Consider the following 21,943-nt stretch of genomic DNA (forward strand, 5'->3'; position numbering starts at 1 on the left):
CAGGCAAAAAAATCAAAAAGGGCTGAAGCTCAAAAGGTTGGTAGAAGTAGGGGTAAAAAACAGCACCTTAAATTGCAGCGTGAAAAAAATACTGTCAGAAGAAAGGCTGCCCGTCATAATCTCACCCCAAAAAAGCGTCAACAGATGCGCAACGCTGACGCTGAGAGGCATAGGTCTGCCCCAGAGAGGCATAGGTCTGACCCAGAGAGGCGTAGGTCTGGCCCAGAGAGTCATAGGTCTGCCCCAGAGAGGCGTAGGTCTGCCCCAGAGAGGCATAGGTCTGCCCCAGAGAGGCATAGGTCTGCCCCAGAGAGGCGTAGGTCTGCCCCAGAGAGGCATAGGTCTGCCCCAGAGAGGCATAGGTCTGCCCCAGAGAGGCGTAGGTCTGCCCCAGAGAGGCATAGGTCTGCCCCAGAGAGGCGTAGGTCTGCCCCAGAGAGGCATAGGTCTGCCCCAGAGAGGCGTAGGTCTGCCCCAGAGAGGCGTAGGTCTGCCCCAGAGAGGCATAGGTCTGCCCCAGAGAGGCGTAGGTCTGCCCCAGAGAGGCATAGGTCTGCCCCAGAGAGGCATAGGTCTGCCCCAGAGAGGCGTAGGTCTGCCCCAGAGAGGCGTAGGTCTGCCCCAGAGAGGCATAGGTCTGCCCCAGATAGTGTGACAGACGCTGAGCTTCAGCAGCATCGCAGCGCCAATGCTGAGAGACACAGAGGAGCCCGTACTAAACAACCTGCCCGCTGGGGTAAAAACGGAAGATCTCGCAACACTGCTTTGCTTACTGAAAACTTCAATGAAGACGACATTGGGGCATGCTATCTTGGCCCAATGAACAACAAATGCTCATTTTGTAATACCAACCATTTCCAAAATGAAATTGCAACAAACTGTTGTCATAGTGGAACCATCAAACTGGAAGAAGTGTGAATGCATCCCTATATTACTAATTGCATGAAGAGATCAGAACCAAACTCCAAGAATTTCATGGAAAACATAAGATCATACAATAGTGCAAACGCTTTTGCATCCATGGGCGCACAAATTGACCAATCAATTAACAGGCGATCAGGTCCTTTCTGTTACAGAATCCATGGGCAAATTTACCATGCAACATCTGCGTTGCACCCTAACCAAGGTGAATCACCAACATACTCCCAGTTATATATTCTGGATTCGGCACAATCCAGCCAACAGTGGATGCATTCGTAATCTTATGCAAAATCTACAAAGAATTCTGGAAGATATCAATCCTTTCTCCAGAGAATACAAAAATATGTTGCAATTTGAACAAGAAGAAATGCTAAAAGCAAATCTAGAAAACCGAATGCCAATTGAATATAGCATGACTTTCGTGAGAGAAAAAGTAAATACTATGCACCCCGGCAGAATCAATGCTCCAACTGCCAGAGGGGAAATTGCTGCCATTTTCCACAGCACAGATGGTGCACCCCCAAAAAACCGTGACATTACCATTCATCCAAAAAGTGGAATTTTACAAAATATATCTATTCTGAGTAGACTCTGTGACCCAATGAGCTACGCTTTGCTTTTCCCTTATGGGGACTCTGGGTGGACTACAGAACTAAAAAAAACAGTTGGTCGAGGAAATGTGACTCCACTTCAATGGTATTCATACCACTTTGCCATTCGTGATGGTACTTTAACCAGTTCCTTAATGCAGGAAAGCTGACACACCAATTTATGGTTGATGCCTATTGCAAAACTGAGGCAAACCGTTTGAATTGGGTGCGCACAAATCAAAGTACTGTAAGAGCTGAAGAATATGACGTCCTTCACCAATTCATGACCAACCACCGTTTCATGAACATAAATATCCTACCTGGAAAAAAAGTCATATAGCCATCGACTTTCCAAGGAAGTCCAAGAAATATGGCACAAAACTACCAAGATGCCATGGCAATGGTCAGGAAATATGGCAAACCAGACCTATTTGTAACAGTAACGTGCAGTCCAAAATGGAGGGAAATCAGGGAAAACTTACTTCCCAGTCAGCAACCATGCGACAGGCCCGATTTAGTAGCTCGAGTATTTAACATGAAACTAAAATTGCTACTTGGAGACCTAACCACATACCACAGATTTGGACGTGTTAATGGTATGGTGTATGTAATTGAGTTCCAAAAAAGAGGGCTCCCTCATGGACACATATTGGCATTTATGGCCCCGGAATACAAAGCCTGGGAAAAAGAAAGAATTGACAAAATTGTTTGTGCAGAGCTCCCGCACAAAGACACGCATCCGAAGCTTTATGAAATTGTACAATCTTGCATGATACACGGTCCATGTGGTCCACTTAATCCAAATGCACCATGCATGGACAATGGAAACTGTACAAGGTTTTCCCAAGGATTTCTGTTCCGAAACTAATAGCAATGTAAATGGATCCCCTAAATATCAACGCCGGGATGAGAACAACTTTGTTGAACTTGGTGGAAACAGGGTTGATAATAGATGGGTTGTACCTTACAATCCTTATCTTTCCTTAAAATACAATGCTCACATAAACGTTGAGATTTGCAGTTCTACAAAGTGTAAAATATTTGTTCAAATATGTTTACAAAGGGCATGATTGTGCAAATCTACAGTGTGTTACTGCTGCCACAGAACAAGAAGCCACGGTTGAATGGGATGAAGTAAAAAATGACTTAGAAACTCGATATGTAAGTGCACCTGGAGCATGCTGGAGACTCAGGGAATATAAAATGCACCATCAACCTGACCATGTGGAAAGATGAAATGTCCACCTTGAGGACAAGCATACAATATGCTTTATAGCAGGTAAAGAAGCTGAAGCCGTGCAGCGGAAAAACACCAAGTCTAAACTTCTTGCTGGGTTTAAACTGAATCGGGAAGATCCTAATGCCCAACAATATTTCTACATTGAAATCCCTGAACATTTCACTTGGGATGAAAAAAACGTTAAATGGAAACCACGTTGCAAATGTCATAAAACCACAATTGGCAGAATGTTTAACGTTAGTCCATTAGACAGAGAAAAATACTTTCTCCGAATTCTCCTTCTCAATGTTAGAGGCGCAACATCTTTTGAGGATCTCAGAACAACTGAAGGAAACCGTTTTGCTACTTTCCAAGAAGCCTGTATTGCAAGAGGGTTAACTGATGATGACTCTGAATGGGATACTCGCCTAACAGAAGCTGCCACTTATCAAATGCCAATACAACTTACACAATTGTCTGCATTTATTTGCATCATGTGTGAGCCGTCTAATGCTGCAGCATTGTTTCAAAGGCACAATAAAAATCTCATGGAAGACTATACCAGACGTTTCCCTCATGTAGAAAAGGCCGTCTATATGACATTACATGAAATTGAGCCTGTGTTACGGACACATGGAAAGTCATTACAAGATTTTGGCCTACACCTTCCTGTTGGCAAGTACGATGATCCAATCAATTCTGGCAAATATTACGACCCTGTTGCGGAAAAGGCTTTGAGGAGAAATTCCAAATGTTAAACCCAGGACAACGAAAGGCTTTCGAAAAAATCAGAGAAGCTTTTGAGATTCCAACTTGCAACAACGTCTATTTTTTATTGACGGACCTGGTGGAAGTGGTAAGACATTCCTGTATAATACAACCATGCATTACGTTCAGAGCAAAAATGAATTAGTCTTGCCATGTACATTTACAGGCATTGCTGCTACTTTGCTGGAAGGAGGCCGAACTTCCCATAATCTGTTCAAACTGCCTATACCAATTAATGAAACGTCGACGTGCAATATTCGTCATGGCAGCAATACTGCCAATGAGTTGAAAAACGCCAAACTCATAATCTGGGACGAAGCTTCTACGGCTCCAGCTCATGCTGTAAATGCAGTTGACACCTTCTACAAAGAACTCATGGCTGAAGATCCAAAAGTTCCCTCCAAAAAAACGTTCGGAGGTGCAGTGTCTGTTTTTGGTGGAGATTTTCGACAAATCCTTCCTGTTGTACCACATGGCACCAGAACCGAAATAATTTCAGCATGCATGAAGAACAGCAATTGTTGGAGGAATATTGAAGTCCTCAAATTGGACCTAAACATGCGTACCAATGAGGACAATGTCCCCCAAGAACATCAAGGCTTTTCCCAATGGCTTTTAAACCTTGGAGATGGAAAACTTCAAGAACCAGGACTAGAGGAAGGTATCTTTGAAATTCCTTCTGTCTGCATTGAAAATGGATGTATTGTTGATGCTGTCTTTCCTCAAGTCATACAACCAGAAGATAAAAGCATTGCAAACCGTGCAATCCTAACTCCAAAAAACCAACATTCACATGAACTGAATGAAAATGTTCTTAGACGAATTCAGTCTGAATTGAAATGCTACACCAGTATTGATTCCATTCAGCAAGATACTGCAAATGCTGAGGAAGCAGCAAACTATCCGATGGAGTTCTTAAACAGCTTAACGCCTGGTGGTATGCCTCCTCATAGATTACATTTGAAAGTTGGAGCAGTAGTCATGCTATTAAGAAACCTTAACTCAAGAAGAGGTCTTTGCAATGGCACCAGAATGGTTGTGAAGCAAATGATGTCAAAAGTCATTGACTGTGAAATCCTCAGCGGATCATTTAAAGGTACAAGGGTATCATTCCCAGAGTTATTCTGCCCCAAGCCATCCTCATCTTCCTTTTACTTTAAAACGAAAACAGTTTCCCTTAAGACTGGCTTATGCTATGACCATCAACAAAAGTCAAGGGCAAACACTGGATTCAGTTGGCATATATTTGCCATCTCCAGCCTTCAGCCATGGCCAACTTTATGTCGCCTCTTCAAGGACAAAATCCTTCCAACAAGTCAAAGTCAAAGTTTTTGCTACTGATCAACGAGGCAACTTAAAGAAAGACCACAGAGTTTACACCAAAATGTTCTTTACACAGAAGTTTTTGCACAATAATTTTTTTTTCCAGCTAATAGTTTAATAAAATGTAAAATGTTATATATAACAGTGAATGTGTCTTTCTGTTCAAAGCCAAAATGGGTGGCGGCTGTGCAGTGTGGTGCCTGAGTCAGAGCGTGTGCACACTGCACTACGATGCCATTTTACTGAAGACACTGTGTGTGCAAATTCCCAGACACAGTGTCTTCAAGAAAATGGCGCCAGATATTGTGAGATGCGCACACGTTGACTCAGGCACTATTTTATGGGAACAGCACATACCAGGATGGGGGCACAGGATGGCAGCAGCACATACCAGGATGGGGGCACAGGATGGGAGCAGCACATACCAGGATGGGGGCACAGGATGGCAGCAGCACATACCAGGATGGGGGCACAGGATGGCAGAAGCACATACCAGGATGGGGGCACAGGATGGCAGCATATACCAGGATGGGGGCACAGGATGGCAGCAGCACATACCAGGATGGGGGCACAGGATGGCAGCAGCACATACCAGGATGGGGGCACAGGATAGCAGCACATAGTAGGATGGGGGCACAGGATGGCAGCAGCACATACCAGGGTGGGGGCGCAGGATAGCAGCATATACCAGGATAGGGGCACAGGATAGCAGCACATACCAGGATAGGGGCACAGGATGGCAGCAGCACAAGACCGGATTGGAGCACAGGATTAGAGCAGCACATACCAGGATGGGGACACAGGATGGGGGCAGCACATACCAGGATGGGGGCACAGGATGGGAGCAGCACATACCAGGATAGGGGCACAGGATGGGGGCAGCACATACCAGGATGGGGGCACAGGATGGGGGCAGCACATACCAGGATGGGGGCACAGGATGGGAGCAGCACATACCAGGATGGGGGCACAGGATAGCAGCACATACCAGGATAGGGGCACAGGATGGCAGCAGCACAAGACCGGATTGGAGCACAGGATTAGAGCAGCACATACCAGGATGGGGGCACAGGATGGGGGCAGCACATACCAGGATGGGGGCACAGGATGGGAGCAGCACATACCAGGATAGGGGCACAGGATGGGGGCAGCACATACCAGGATGGGGGCACAGGATAGCAGCAGCACATGACAGGATGGGGGCGCAGAATGGGAGCAGCACATGACAGGATGAGGGCGCAGGATGGGAGCAGCACATGACAGGATGGGGGCGCAGGATGGGAGCAGCACATGACAGGATGGGGGCGCAGGATAGCAGCACATACCAGGATGGGGGCGCAGGATGGGGGCAGCACATACCAGGATGGGGGCACAGGATAGCAGCAGCACATGACAGGATGGGGGCGCAGGATGGGAGCAGCACATGACAGGATGGGGGCGCAGGATAGCAGCACATACCAGGATGGGGGCACAGGATGGCAGCAGCACATACCAGGATGGGGGCGCAGGATAGCAGCACATACCAGGATGGGGGCACAGGATGGGAGGAGCAAATGACAGGATGGAGGCCATATACCAATATAAATGCTCGCCACCCGGGCGTAGAACGGGTGGTTCAATAGCTAGTACATTATAGGTGAAGTAGACTCAAAAGACCAAAGCAGATTCAACCTTAAAGAACGAGTCATTACTTCTTCTTTTACCCATGAGCCCCGCACGTCATGTCCAACTGCCCCAATGCACATTTCGAATCTTCCTCAGGGGGTGCCGGTGCGTGCGTTGGGGCAGTTGGGCATGACGTGCGGACTCACGGGTAAGTGCCTCATTCATTACCAGTATACTTATCTCTAACATTCAAGAAGTTGTCCACTACTTTATGTATCCCCCCCGGGGCCCCTAAGACTTATTGTGAATACCTTCTGTTGCTGATAATGCCTGTGAGCGGCGCTATCGGTTGCCTCTCACAGGCATCACGTGACTCCGCGCTGACGTCATGACAAGTGAGGCGTGACTCAGCACTGGGGTCCCCGCGGTGGCCGCTGGGTTGTGGGTGGGGTTACCCCTGCGTCACACCTTGCATCCACCGCGCGCTTTCCCAATGAATGGAGAGAGGCAGAGCGCGTGGTGGATGCTGGGTGTGACGAGGAGGGGTAACCCCGCCCACAGCCTGGCGTCCACCCTGGAACCTGGAAGACAAAGACCCCCGGCTGCTGCCAGCACTTGTCGTGACATCAGCGGATGTCAGAGCCGGCTGCAGCCGGGGGTCACATGATGCCTGTGAGCGGCCAGTGATAGCGCCACTCACAGGCCGTATCTGCAACAGAAGGTATTTACAAGAAGTCTTAGGGGCCCCGGGGGGATACATGGGGGGGATATAAAGTAGTGGACATCCCCTTTCAGCCATGGCGCTCTGTTTTACCACCTGTGTGCCTGTTTTTATGTAATCTCCACCTATATGATGTGTGCTGCTCCTCTTTATTGATTTTGATTTAATTATACTGAGTTAGGACCTAAGCACTATAATACTGTTGTGGGGTCTATGTGATACTGCTATATCTATGTCAGATATGTAATTGGTCTGGCACCCCCACTAAAACCACGTCCCCTCCCCCACCCCCCACCCCCCCGTCCAACTAATCTCATATATGTGTGTCTCTCTTGTGATTAATACAATTGATATTGATATTTACTTTATGATTGAAGTAGTAATGACTCGTTCTTTAAGGCTGAATTTGTCATGTCATTGTATCATAACACAGGATAACAAAAAAAATGGTGGTAGCCCATGCAAGTGCTGCACTCACTATTCTGCTGGTGCAGTCACTGTGTACATACATTACACTACTGATCCGGAGTTATATCCTGTATTATACTCCAGAGCTGCACTCACTATTCTGCTGGTGCAGTCACTGTGTACATACATTACATTACTGATCCTGAGTTCCATCCTGTATTATACTCCAGAGCTGCACTCACTATTCTGCTGGTGCAGTCACTGTGTACATACATTACATTACTGATCCTGAGTTACATCCTGTATTATACTCCAGAGCTGCACTCACTATTCTGCTGGTGCAGTCACTGTGTACATACATTACATTACTGATCCGGAGTTATATCCTGTATTATACTCCAGAGCTGCACTCACTATTCTGCTGGTGCAGTCACTGTGCACATACATTACATTACTGATCCTGAGTTACATCCTGTATTATACTCCAGAGCTGCACTCATTATTCTGCTGGTGCAGTCACTGTGTACATACATTACATTACTGATCCTGAGTTACATCCTGTATTATACTCCAGAGCTGTACTCATTATTCTGCTGGTGCAGTCACTGTGTACATACATTACATTACTGATCTGGAGTTATATCCTGTATTATACTCCAGAGCTGCACTCACTATTCTGCTGGTGCAGTCACTGTGTACATACATTACATTACTGATCCTGAGTTACATCCTGTATTATACTCCAGAGCTGCACTCACTATTCTGCTGGTGCAGTCACTGTTTACATACATTACATTACTGATCCTGAGTTACCTCCTGTATTATACTCCAGAGCTGCACTCACTATTCTGCTGGTGCAGTCACTGTGTACATACATTACATTACTGATCCTGCACTGATCCTGAGTTATATCCTGTATTATACTCCAGAGCTGCACTCACTATTCTGCTGGTCCAGCCGCTCCCTCTCTCCTCACACACATATTATACATATATACACAATAATGACTACCTACACCATGACATCTGGTCCGGTTACCAAACAAATAATAACAATATAATAAACAATAACCGACAAATTATATACAAACTAATATATACATTCTTTTTTTTTTTTATTATTTTTTTTTATTATAAGTAAAATAAATACTAACTATACAAATATATACAAGACAAAACAAAACACCCCACACTCAAGCCCACCAGTCCCTCCCCGGCACTGACCTGAGAGCTGGTCCTGCGCCTCATGCCTCAGTCCATGTCCATAGGCCAGATCAGGCAGTGCCAGTTTTTCACCCAAATAACCAGTGTCCCACAAGATGAACCCACCTCCCCCTTTTCCCTCCACCCAACCTAACACCTACACCCAAACCCATATATACAATATATACAGAAACAAACAATACAATAACAAACAATACAATAACCACAACTGACAAAGCCCAAGTTCGGTGCCTGCCGCCCTACATCACTGTCTACTGATCAAAACAAAACAAAAATCTATGGTGTCAGCAGCAGCCCACCACCAGGAGAGGAGATGACCAGACTAGGGCACACTAAAAGAAAAGCCCCTCCAGACGAGAGCGGCCCTCCATGTACCCAGTCTCTCATACTCCAGAGAACGCACCTTCACCAGGTCACCGAGTATGGTCCTAAACACATCGTCCACTGGGAGGATTTTCCCCTGCGTCGATACTAAGCACCGTGCGTTCCACGTGTGATACCTAACCACTGCGCTAACTAGAAATAAGGTGCAGTGGTCCCGACCACCCAGGTCCCCGAATGCTCCATAGGCCAATTCCGCATAAGAGAGACCGACCAGCCAGGGCCAGTCAATGGAGGCGCCCATCCTGTTGTACACCTCTGTGTTAAAGGGACAACGAAGCAGGAAGTGGTCCATGCTTTCAAGCATGGTACCACAATGCTCCCGAGGACAGTTCCTGTCCTCAGAGCTCCTACACTTCAGATTGTCCCTCACACACAGTTTCCCATGAAAGCAGCGCCAAGCCAAGTCCCAAAACTTCGAGGGATCCTGATAGAATTCAAAAGATGCAGACCCACCCCAACATCCCGACTTGGGCAATCCCTGCACACCAGAGGCCTCTGAAAATGAGTCAACAGAACCCTTTTGTCAAGGAGCTTCCTTGGCAGAGTCCTGACCTCCCACATTCCCAGACCCCACCGACGAATTACCTTCAGAACCACAGTAGCGTAAGCCGGTAGATGTCAATGTGGTGTGCGTAGATCTTTCACTTGCCCTCCTGTCTCCCATTCCTGGAAGAAAGGCTGAAACCATCCCTTACAGCAGAATACCCACGGGGGAGCCCTCTCTTTCCAGAGGTTAGCAATATTGATCTTAATGAAGGTATTCACAAGGAATACCACAGGGTTCACCATACCCAACCCTCCTAGTCTCCTCGTATGGTAAGTAACCTCCCTCTTGACCAGGTTCAGTCTATTCCCCCATAACAGTTGGAAGAACAAACTGTAGACCCTAGTCCAGAGAGGCTCCGGCAAGATGCACACACTGCCCAGATAGATCAGCACAGGGAGCAGGTAAGTTTTGATCAGGTTTATCCTTTCCCTTAGGGTCAAAGACCAACCCTTCCATTGGTTCACCTTCTGAGTGGCGATCTCTAGCCTGCTGTTCCAATTTTGTTTGGGGCAATCCCCCTGGCCAAATTCGATGCCAAGAACTTTTGCAGAGACTTTGGGTCCTGGAAGGGTGTCCGGGAGATCAAAACCAGAATCTCCTCCTCCCAGCCAGAGACTCTCACACTTATCCCGGTTGATCTTGGACCCGGATGCCTCCGAGTAGCTATTTACTTCTGATATCAGCCACTCTGCCTCCCCATCAGAGGAAACAAAAACGGTGACATCATCGGCATACGCCACCACTCTCAGAGTGGCTTCCGGTGCTGCCCGGTCCATCACGATCCCAGCCAATGGTCCACACTCCACCCTCCTAAGAAGTGGGTCAATTGCAAACACGTACAGCAGCGGGCTCAAGGGACAACCCTGGCGAACACCACACCCAACCTCAAAAGAGCTGCCAATCCAACCGTTCACAAGCGGGAAACTCTCTGCCCCAGCGTACAAGGTCTTAAGCCAATCAACAAACCCCCCCGGCAGGCCATACGTCAGAAGGACAGACCAGAGGTACTCATGATTAACCAGATCAAACGCTTTTGCCTGGTCCAATGACAGCATGTACCCCTTCCAGTGACCAGCCCTACCCTGCTCCACCGCCTCTCGGACACAGAGTACAGCAGTAATTGTACTGCGGCCCGGAACAGAGCAATGCTGGGCTCCCGAAAGGAGCCGGGGTGCAAATTTCACCAGCCGATTAAACAGCACCTTTGCCAAAACCTTCCTGTCTGCATTGAGAAGCGCTATGGGACGCCAATTCTCAATGCAAGATGAGTCCTTACCCTTTGACAAGATAATCAGGGCAGACCTCCTCATTGATTTTGGCAGAGTGCCCGATAAAAGACATTCATTGAATACCTCAGTCAACAGGGGAACCAAGGCGTCCTTAAAGGTCTTATAGAATTCAGATGTTAAGCCATCTGGACCGGGAGATTTCTTTAGGGCAAGCCCTTCAATCGCCAACTTAACTTCCTCTTCCCTGATCATCTCTGTCAAAACGCCAAGAGAGGGGTCTACCCCTGGTTCGGGGACGGCTTCAGCCAGAAAAGTCGACATCTCATCCCAATCCAGATCCCTCTTCCCCAAGAGGTGCGAGTAGAAGGATCTGACGACCTCCAGGATCCCTGATCTGGATCTTTTCAGGGACCCCGCAGTGTCAACCAGTCCTGTAACAACTTTACTATTCACTGACATCTTGCAGTTTCTGTAAGGGTCTGGCGAGCGGTACTTCCCATAATCCCTCTCAAAAACCAAAGATGCGTGTCTATCATACTGACACCTCATTAGCAAAGATTTCACTCTGGAGATCTCCTCGCGGCTACCTCCAGTTGAGACAAGATGCTCGAGTTTCCTCCTCAGGCCCTGATACAGGTGGTACCTGTCCAGGCTCCAGAGTCTCGAGAGCTGGCGGAAGAATCTCGCCACCCTTTTCTTGAACATCTCCCACCACTCTGACTTACTACTACAAAGATCCAGTAAGGGTACCTGGCTCTGAAGAAAATCCTCAAAGGACTGTCTTATCTCCGCTTCTACCAAGAGAGACGAATTGAGCCTCCAAAAGCCTCTTCCTATCCGGGGAGTCTCTGTAACATTCAGAAAAAACAAAATCAAACAGAGATCGGAGAATTCCACCTCAACAGCAGATACTGCTGAAGAGACGGCTTCCTCCTTTAAATAAAACTTGTCTATCCTGGACCTACAGTTACCTCTATGATAGGTGAACCCCTCGTGGACTGCGGTGAGCCGGATGTGAACATCTACCAGGCGAGCTTCACTAGCTACACTATTAAGGGCGACGCCATCATAAGTCAGCTTGTCTCTGGAACCTCCTCTATCTCGGGGCCTCATGACAGTGTTAAAGTCCCCTCCAAAGACGACCTGCCGACTCGTAAAAAGGTAGGGCTTGATCCTTATAAAGAGACACTTCCGGTCCCACTTAGATTGGGGACCATAGATGTTAATGAGCCAGAGCTCTTGTCCCTTCATGAGGACATCTAATATCAGGCACCTCCCCATTTCTAACTCAATAACCCGTCGGCATTCTACTGGTGCGGTAAAAAGGACCGCCACTCCGCTATACGGCTCGGCCGCAAGAGACCAATAGGAGGGCCCAAGTCTCCACTCCCTCTGCCATATTTGGCAGCCTGGTCTCTTGCAAAAAGAAAACGTCAGCTTCAACCCGGCTGAGAAAATCAAAGGCCGCCAATCTAGCCATATTTGACTTAATGCTGGCGACATTAATGGACACCAGCGTCAACGGAGTGGGTACCGCCATCATTGGTGATTGAGTTAGATAGCTTTCTTCTTCCCACTCCCCTTATCCTCTGCCTCAGAGGAGGAATCCTTCCCCCTCTTTAATGATACAGAGGTGTCCATTCCCACATTTTTCCTTCTTTTTTCGTCCTTGTCTCCGGACTCTGGGCCAGTCCCTCCCCCCAAGGACCTTGCATCCCCAGGAGAAGGAGACTCGGCGCCCCCTGTAAGCTCCGCCGAAGCCAGAACCTCACCCTCAGCCTCCTCTTCTGAGGAAGAGATGTTATCAAGGGCTTGGAAGCGGTTAGAAAGACCAACTAGAGGGGAGTCAGTTTTACCTTCCTTAGGTACCTTGGTCAGAGCGGGAGAAGATATTTTATCTCCCTTCTTTCTCTTCTTTTTGGTGCCGAGCTTACGCTTGTTCTCTAGCCACCGCTTATTGTCCTCATCCATACTTTCATATTGGGAGGATTCTGAGGCAGAGGGGGTTTCCTCCCTGTGGATCCTCCTGACCTCCTCATCAAACTCATCATCCCTCGGGGCCTCAGCAGCAACACTGGCATCCAGGACAGGGGCCGCCCCCGTAGCCCGGGGCTCGCCCCGCTCCCTCTCCTGTCTGCACTTGTCTAGACGCCTCAGCTGGGCAGGCATCTTTTTATTGTTTTTCTTCCCTGGCCCCTCAGCTCCCCCACCCCTGCTAGTCCTCTCCCCAGCAAAATCGGCCTCATGGCTTTCTCCCACCGGGGTCTCGACTGCATTAGCGAAGGAGCGAGGACAACGGCTGACTGGGTGGCCTAACTCACCACACAGGTGGCACCTAATCTCCACACAAGAGGCAGCAAGATGACCGACACCCCCACACAACGCACATTTCTGCACAGTGCAGTTTGCACTGAAGTGTGTAGGGTCGCCGTACCTGTGACAGAGCTTTGGTTGCCCCAGGTAGAAGACCAGGATACGATCCCTACCCAGGAAGGCAGATGATGGAATGTGGGCAACCGTACCACCTGAACACTTAAGTTTTACCATAAACGTCCAGGCCCCTGACCAGATACCAAACTCGTCGCGGTTTTTATTTGGCATCTCCACCACCTCTCCACACTGACCAAGCCATAATCATCAACATTAACAGAAATAAACACTTGAAATAGATCACTCTGTGTGTAATGACTCTACATAATATATGAGTTTCACTTTTTGTATTGAAGAACTGAAATAAACTAACTTTTTGATGATATTCTAATTTAGTGAGATGCACTTGTATATTACCTCTCTTATCTGAAATTCGTGTACAGGAGACCTATATCAGTTGGGATAGCGTTTTACAGGCATCTAGTCAGGGATTATTGCATTGTACTCCGTGCTTGAAAAAAACTATTCCCTATTGAGAACGCTGTTAGCTGCTTTTAAAATAGGGACAGGTGCTAGATGGTATTATCAGCTGGAAATGAGTGTTCATTCTGGATGTGTTTGATCATATCTCACACACCACATGGCCAGATAAGGTAGCAAAATGTTAAAATGACATTTGCGGGTGAATGCATTTTTCACCGTTGAAAAAAATGCAAAAGTGCAAAAACACATCAAAAACGATAAGTGTGAACTTAGCCCAAGGTCTGGAGGTGCATTTTTGCTTTTGGTTATTTATTTGGCTTTATATACAGTGGCAAATCCAACCAAAACAAAGCAACGAAAAAGGAGCCAATGGTTTTAAAGATATGCATCAAAATTTATCAGTACATAGATGATCAGACAAAAGCAGGAATCAGTGTGGAAAACACATGAGGAATAGAAACCCGCAACAACCCTCTCCACATGGCGGACACATGCAGGACCAAACAGTACAATTTAAGTCGGATATAGACTATCTAAGTATTTGAGGAGTAACACCATACATAGATGATATGTCAATACATATTTTCAAGTACAGCACCTATACTGGACTAGAATACCCATGCTGTTCTATACTGCTGAGTGTACGTTCCCTATCATATGCCAGATATAACCATAAGTGACCTGCTAAGTCACTATATATACATACCAGAGATATCAAGCTTCAGCAGAAGACAGTCAGGGAATAGTCAAAGATTTAGAGGTCCGTCTAAGGTCGGCACATGCGGAGCAGAGAAGCCCCGACGCGCGTTTTGGTGGTTCCCTTCGTCAGGGGGCATGTTTGCTGCCTTGCTGTCACTTGCTTATATTGGCGCCAGGCACATTTAAAGACCGGAAGTGATATCAGCGTCACTGCGGAGACCAGGACGCCAGCCGACATCCGCATCATGTGACAGCGGAGGGGCGGGGCTTAAGCCCTAACGCCACACACCGCTGAAACGCACAGTGTCATTGCGGAGGAAGAACGCCGGCCGGCATCCGCGTCATGTGACAGCAGAGGGGCGGGGCATAAGCCCTGATGCCACACACCGCTAGAACACAAAGACCGCGGGACCGGAAGTGACGTGTGCGTCACCATGGGGATCCGGACGCCGGCCAGCATCCGCGTCATGTGACAGAAGCGGGGGCTACAGAATAGCCACAACACCTCATGTCACTGGGACACGGAAAGCCGGCCGGTGCACAGACCCACATAGTCAGCACATTTGCCTGACTGTCTCCTTCACTAGACCAGGTATCATCGCATCCCTCTCATTGAAATAACGAGAGTCAGTTCTATAAGGCCATGATGCCACATATCAAAGATTGTCTAAAAGATAAAATAAAGAAAGAGGGGAAAGAAAACATGAACTGGGGTGGGGGTACCCAGAAATGTAGAAATTTTTCCAAATTTATTAAAAAAGAAAAACTTAAATATCACATGGTCATAAGTATTCAGACCCTTTGCTCAGTATTGAGTAGAAGCCCCCTTTAGAGCTAGTACAGCCATGAATCTTCTTGGGAATGATGCAACAAGTTTTTCACACCTGGATTTGGGGATCCTCTGTCATTCTTCCTTTCAGATCCTCTCCAGTTCCGTCAAGTTGGATGGTGAACGTTGGTGGACAGCCATTTTCAGGTCTCTCCAGAGATGCTCAATTGGGTTTAGGTCAGGGCTCTGGCTGGGCCAGTCAAGAATGGTCACAGAGTTGTTCTGAAGCCACTCCTTTGTTATTTTAGCTGTGTGATTAGGGTCATTGTCTTGTTGAAAGGTGAACCTTCGGCCAAGTCTGAGGTCCAGAGCACTCTGGAAGAGGTTTTCATCCAGGATATCTCTGTACTTGGCCGCATTCATGTTTCCTTCAATTGCAACCAGTCATCCTATCCCTGCAACTGAAAAACACCCCCATAGCATGATGCTGCCACCACCATGTTTCACTGTTGGGATTGTATTGGGCAGGTGATGAGCAGTGCCTGGTTTTCTCCACCCATACCACTTAGAATTATCACCAAAGTTATCAAAAAGTTCTATCTTCATCTCATCAGACCAGAGAATCTTATTTCTCATAGTCTGGTAGTCCTTCATGTGTTTTTGAGCAACTTCTATGCGTGTTTTCATATGTCTTGCACTGAGGAGAGGCTTCCATCGGGCTACTCTGTCATAAAGGCCAAACTGGTGGAGGGCTGCAGTGATAGTTGACTTTGTAAAACTTTCTCCCATCTCCCTACTGCATCTCTGGAGCTCAGACACAGTGATCTTGGGTTTGTTCTTTACCTCTCTCACCAAGGCTCTTCTCCCACGATTGCTCAGTTTGGCTGGACGGCCAAGTCTATGAAGACTTCTGGTGGTCCCAAACTTCTTCCATTTAAGGATTAGGGAGGCCACTGTGCTCTTAGGAACCTTGAGTAATGCAGAAATTATTTTGTAACCTTGGCCAGATCTGTGCCTTGCCACAATTCTGTCTCTGAGCTCCTTGGGCAGTTCCTTTGAGCTCATGATTCTCATTTGGTCTGACATGCACTGTGATCTGTGAGGTCTTATATAGACAGGTGTGTGCCTTTCCAAATCAAGTCCTATTGACGCGCCCCTGGGCCTGTGTCGCGCTGCGTTGTGCATGCGGGAGCTTACCCGGAGCCGGATCTCTTGAGGGTTGTAGTCTCGTGGCGGTGATCCGGTCCGTGCCCAGGGAGTCAGACTAAGTGGCGCTGTATTAGCGGTAGATGTTGGACGACTACGCCACCCGTTGAGTACAGCTAAGGAGCTGCTGCTGCAGGGCAGACCGCTGAGGCCGGTGGTAGGATTGTGCAGCGTGATAGTATAACCCCCAACGGGAGGGGTATGGCCTCAGGGCAGCCGACGTGGATGATGGGGGTAGCAGGAACCACTCAGAGACGGTACGGTGTAGTTCAGGGTCTTTACTGGTGACAACGATAGACCCTCCCGGAGTACTGGCTAGCGATTGGGGCCTGGTCAGTCCTTGAGCAGATGGGATCTCCCCTGGCCAGGCGGAGTTGTAGGCCTCCCAAACTAACGATACTCTTCTGGCTACCTTGCTAGAAGCGGGTATAAGTAGCCCACGTCCCTGAGTGTACCGTGTGGTGCTCACCCGTATGGCCGGTGACTCGGGGCCTTCTAGTAGCTTCCGCTCCACGACGGCGGTGCTGGTCCCACGCGTGTGACCGTGCCTTCGGGTTTCTTGGTCAGAGGACCTGCAATCCCCTGCCAGTGGGTTTCTGCTGCTGGATAGGAGTTAGTCCCCACAGCCTCGGACTCCGGGTCCGGTGATAACTTCTCAGTCAGGGCGAGCTCTGCAGCTGCCAGCCCCTGACTCCTTGTAGCACTGCTCCCACAGAGCTCCTGATGTTCTTTCCTATATCTGCTTCTCTTCTCTGTCTCTACTTCTTCTCTACTCCTGGCATGGACCAGGAGCTGGGCCCAGCCGGAGCCACAGCTCCCTGTCAGCCCTCCTGGCTGAACTCTCCCTCTGAACTCTCTAACCCTGCCTCAGCCCCAGGTTTATATAGGGGAAGTTCTTCCCCTCCCAGGACTGGGCAGGAGGTGTGGCATGCATAGGATTCCTGACCAAGAGACCTCCCACCTGCTCTCAGACATAACATTGCTGTTACTGTGGAAACCAGACCCCTGGGGTGCCACATTCCCCCCTAGTGAAATTTAGTACTCCGGGACTAAACATATTTTTAGAAAAACATAACAAGGTATAAACAATAATAATACAATAAGAACAACACATAAAGATGGTTACGGCGTGTCCGCAACCGGGTGCAGTTTTGAAGAAAGGCAAGGTGTCCATTTCACCAAAACAGGGAGACGTAACCAGGTAGGGGTCTTTCCTGCCCCGAGTCCTTAACAGTCTTTAGTCCATTCCTGGGTTACGCTCCAACCATGTACAAAGGATTCCCGGCAAATCCACCAAAGACTCCCATAAATTACTAGAAACACATAATTATTTACAGGATATGGCCGCTCTCAGTCCTCGGCCAGTGGGGATAAGGAATGGCTGCTCACAGTCCTCAGCCTGGTTTAAGATAGGGGCACATGGGGAACAATTCACTAATCCCAACGGGGACCATATTTTAATTAGCAGCAGTCCTTGTACCCTTACGGGTAACTATTTACAGCTCTTTATTCACGCTACTTCCCTTCAGTAGCTATGTCCTCTTTGTGCTCCCTCCTGAGGGTAGTCCTCAGACCCGTCCGGGTCCTCTTGGCTTTCCTCGTATTGGTAGTACTGCAGCTCCTCCTCGGTTAGCTGGGTTAGTATCTCTGCGACAGTCCTCCTCTCAGGTGGCCAGGACTTTACCTCCCTTTGGGCTGCCCCGGTTAATTGGGCCACCAGGATGCTCACTTTTTGCTCCCCTGTGAGGGGATACACCTGGAAGAGGCTATCCAGCTTTTCTCTAAAGTCATGCAGGGTATGTGACTCCCCTGAGTACTGGGGTAGCCAGGCTGCCCCCGGGATATAGGGCATGGTGAAAGGCATGACCGCAACAGCGGTGGCGCTGGCGGGGGTTGAAGCGGTGAAGCTCTCCTCCGTATCCGGCATCCTTCTCCCCCCTAGTGGACCGTGGCCTACCTTGCGATGATCCTCTTCCGTAGGCCGCGGCTCCGCAGTGGATCGTCAGGGTTGAGGACCTTCCGTCGCGCTCCTGTGACGTCGGCGTCTGCTGGGCTCCTTCCAGGACCTTACGCAACGTCCGGACGTGAGGCGGGGCTTCAGTTCTCGCGCGCTTTCGGAGTCCACGCCCCTCTTCTTCCCGCGCGGCGTCCTCAAGATGGCGTCCAATGGCGGGAAAACTCCACGTATGGCGGGAAGAAGGCCGAAGATGGCGCCGGATGGCGGGAAAACTCCACCGATGGCGGGAAGGAAGCGGAAGATGGCGCCGGATGGCGGGAATCTTCACCACAGGTAAGTTTGAACAGTCTTTTTCAGGCACGCAGTACCCGGTGGTTGCGGGCACGAAATCCTGCCGACTACGCCAAAAGTTGACGCGCCCCTGGGCCTGTGTCGCGCTGCGTTGCGCATGCGGGAGCTTACCCGGAGCCGGATCTCTTGAGGGTTGTAGTCTCGTGGCGGTGATCCGGTCCGTGCCCAGGGAGTCAGACTAAGTGGCGCTGTATTAGCGGTAGATGTTGGACGACTACGCCACCCATTGAGTACAGCTAAGGAGCTGCTGCTGCAGGGCAGACCACTGAGGCCGGTGGTAGGATTGTGCAGCGTGATAGTATAACCCCCAACGGGAGGGGTATGGCCTCAGGGCAGTCGACGTGGATGATGGGGGTAGCAGGAACCACTCAGAGACGGTACGGTGTAGTTCAGGGTCTTTACTGGTGACAACGATAGACCCTCCCGGAGTACTGGCTAGCGATTGGGGCCTGGTCAGTCCTTGAGCAGATGGGATCTCCCCTGGCCAGGCGGAGTTGTAGGCCTCCCAAACTAACGATACTCTTCTGGCTACCTTGCTAGAAGCGGGTATAAGTAGCCCACATCCCTGAGTGTACTGTGTGGTGCTCACCCGTATGGCCGGTGACTCGGGGCCTTCTAGTAGCTTCCCCTCCACGACGGCGGTGCTGGTCCCACGCGTGTGACCGTGCCTTCGGGTTTCTTGGCCAGAGGACCTGCAATCCCCTGCCGGTTGGTTTCTGCTGCTGGATAGGAGTTAGTCCCCACAGCCTCGGACTCCGGGTCCGGTGATAACTTCTCAGTCAGGGCGAGCTCTGCAGCTGCCAGCCCCTGACTCCTTGTAGCACTGCTCCCACAGAGCTCCTGATGTTCTTTCCTATATCTGCTTCTCTTCTCTGTCTCTACTTCTTCTCTACTCCTGGCATGGACCAGGAGCTGGGCCCAGCCGGAGCCACAGCTCCCTGTCAGCCCTCCTGGCTGAACTCTCCCTCTGAACTCTCTAACCCTGCCTCAGCCCCAGGTTTATATAGGGGAAGTTCTTCCCCTCCCAGGACTGGGCAGGAGGTGTGGCATGCATAGGATTCCTGACCAAGAGACCTCCCACCTGCTCTCAGACATAACATTGCTGTTACTGTGGAAACCAGACCCCTGGGGTGCCACACTATCAGTTTAATTAAACACAGCTGGACACAATGAAGGAGTAGAACCATCTCAAGGAGGATCACAAGGTAATGGACAGCGTGAGACTTAAATATGAGTGTCTGAGCAAAGGGTCTGAATTCTTATGATCTTGTGATATTTCAGTTTTTTTCTTTTTTAATAAATTTGCAAAAATTTCTATATTTCTGTTTTTTTCAGTCAAGATGGGGTGCAGAGTGTACTTTAATGAGAAAAAAGAATGAACTTTTTAGAATTTACAAAATGGCTGCAATGAAACAAAGAGTGAAACATTTAAAGGGGTCTGAATACTTTCCGTACCCACTGTATATATTTATTCAGGATGTGGGGGGGGGCGCGGTCCCGGGCCCATCAGACTATAGTTACCCCACTGTATGTACATATATATACAATATTCATTTTTTAGAGTTAGGCATATAACAATTTTTTTTTTGGTTTTTTGACTTGTTTGCATTCTGTGCAATTTAAGGGTGTGGCATGCCCTTTGTTGAGCTGATTGGTATATATGTAGTTTACCACGGGCCTAGGTGGTCTGGAGTTGGGACCCGGTCCTATTTGTCTACCCTTTTATATGCATTACTTCAACTTTGATATACAGTAAGGTTTTTAATATAGGCAGTATAGGTACCGTCCCAATTTAGGGTCACCTTGCCGCTGGTGGGACGGCTTGTATACTTTTTTTGATCAAAAATAGTTCACTAAGTACCCTATATTTATTATGCAATTTTGCTTTACATTTATATATAATTATGGTAGGGTATGAGATATATTTTTGTCTTGCTTCTTTTTTGCTAGTGTGAACATGCCTCTGTTTCTTGTATGTCTGCCATCTTAGACCTCAGTTCACATTGTCTGGTTTTTTGACTTGTTTGCATTCTGTGCAATTTAAGGGTGTGGCATGCCCTTTGTTGAGCTGATTGGTATATATGTAGCTTACCACGGGCCTAGGTGGTCTGGAGTTGGGACCCGGTCCTATTTGTCTACCCTTTTATATGCATTACTTCAACTTTGATATACAGTAAGGTTTTTAATATAGGCAGTATAGGTACCGTCCCAATTTAGGGTCACCTTGCCGCTGGTGGGACGGCTTGTATACTTTTTTTGATCAAAAATAGTTCACTAAGTACCCTATATTTATTATGCAATTTTGCTTTACATTTATATATAATTATGGTAGGGTATGAGATATATTTTTGTCTTGCTTCTTTTTTGCTAATTTTTAACAACTGCATACCAATTCCGTCTTGTTTCAATGGCACTCTCATACATATACAGCGATGGGTGACATTGATGCCTGTTCCCCAGGTAGCACATTTTAATCCCCCAACTGGGGTTATAAAATCCTTGGGGATTAATTTCATAGTGCTTTTATGAATTTTTTTTATATAGTACTGTCCACACTGAGTATTTAATTCTCCCCTCTTTTCCTTCCTTTTTTTACTGTCCCATTTTACCATTCTTATTTGAATAAAAATTAATGAAAAACTAAAAATAAATACAATTGTTCACGTCCCCCACTCACCAACAGCGCTTCCGGCTGGAACATCACTCCGGACGGGCACAGGAGAGGGGCAGATTCGGGATGTTGCTCCCGCAACATTTCCACCTTGCCAGAGGACCCTACCATAGTCACTACCATGGAGTGGGAGCTGGAGGACTGCTAACAAAATTGTATTCATCTGAATGCTGGAACCAACGGTGCTGTACATACCTAGAACAAATGAACTCAGCTGTCTCCCTGCGGTGGATCAGGGGATACCTTGTGTAATATTAAAGATTTTCCTGCAAAAATTGCTGAATATTCACAATTATTTTCTATTAGTCATTATTATAGGTGGAGATTGTCTTACTGACCCCACAGCCCTGGTGAGAAGGGTGGTCTCTAGAATACAGAAGCTCTTATTATGTCACAGTGGGGATGTGACCCCTGGGCTCCCCAGGACGCCCAGCACCGAATCCAATTGGTTCCTGTGCATAAAACTTAGGTCGAGCCACATTTAGGTAAAAGGGTCCGA

Source organism: Phyllobates terribilis, unplaced genomic scaffold (genome assembly GCF_046119375.1).
Source record: "Phyllobates terribilis strain yellow unplaced genomic scaffold, ASM4611937v1 Scaffold_81__1_contigs__length_6697587, whole genome shotgun sequence".
Taxonomy (NCBI): Eukaryota; Metazoa; Chordata; class Amphibia; order Anura; family Dendrobatidae; genus Phyllobates; species Phyllobates terribilis.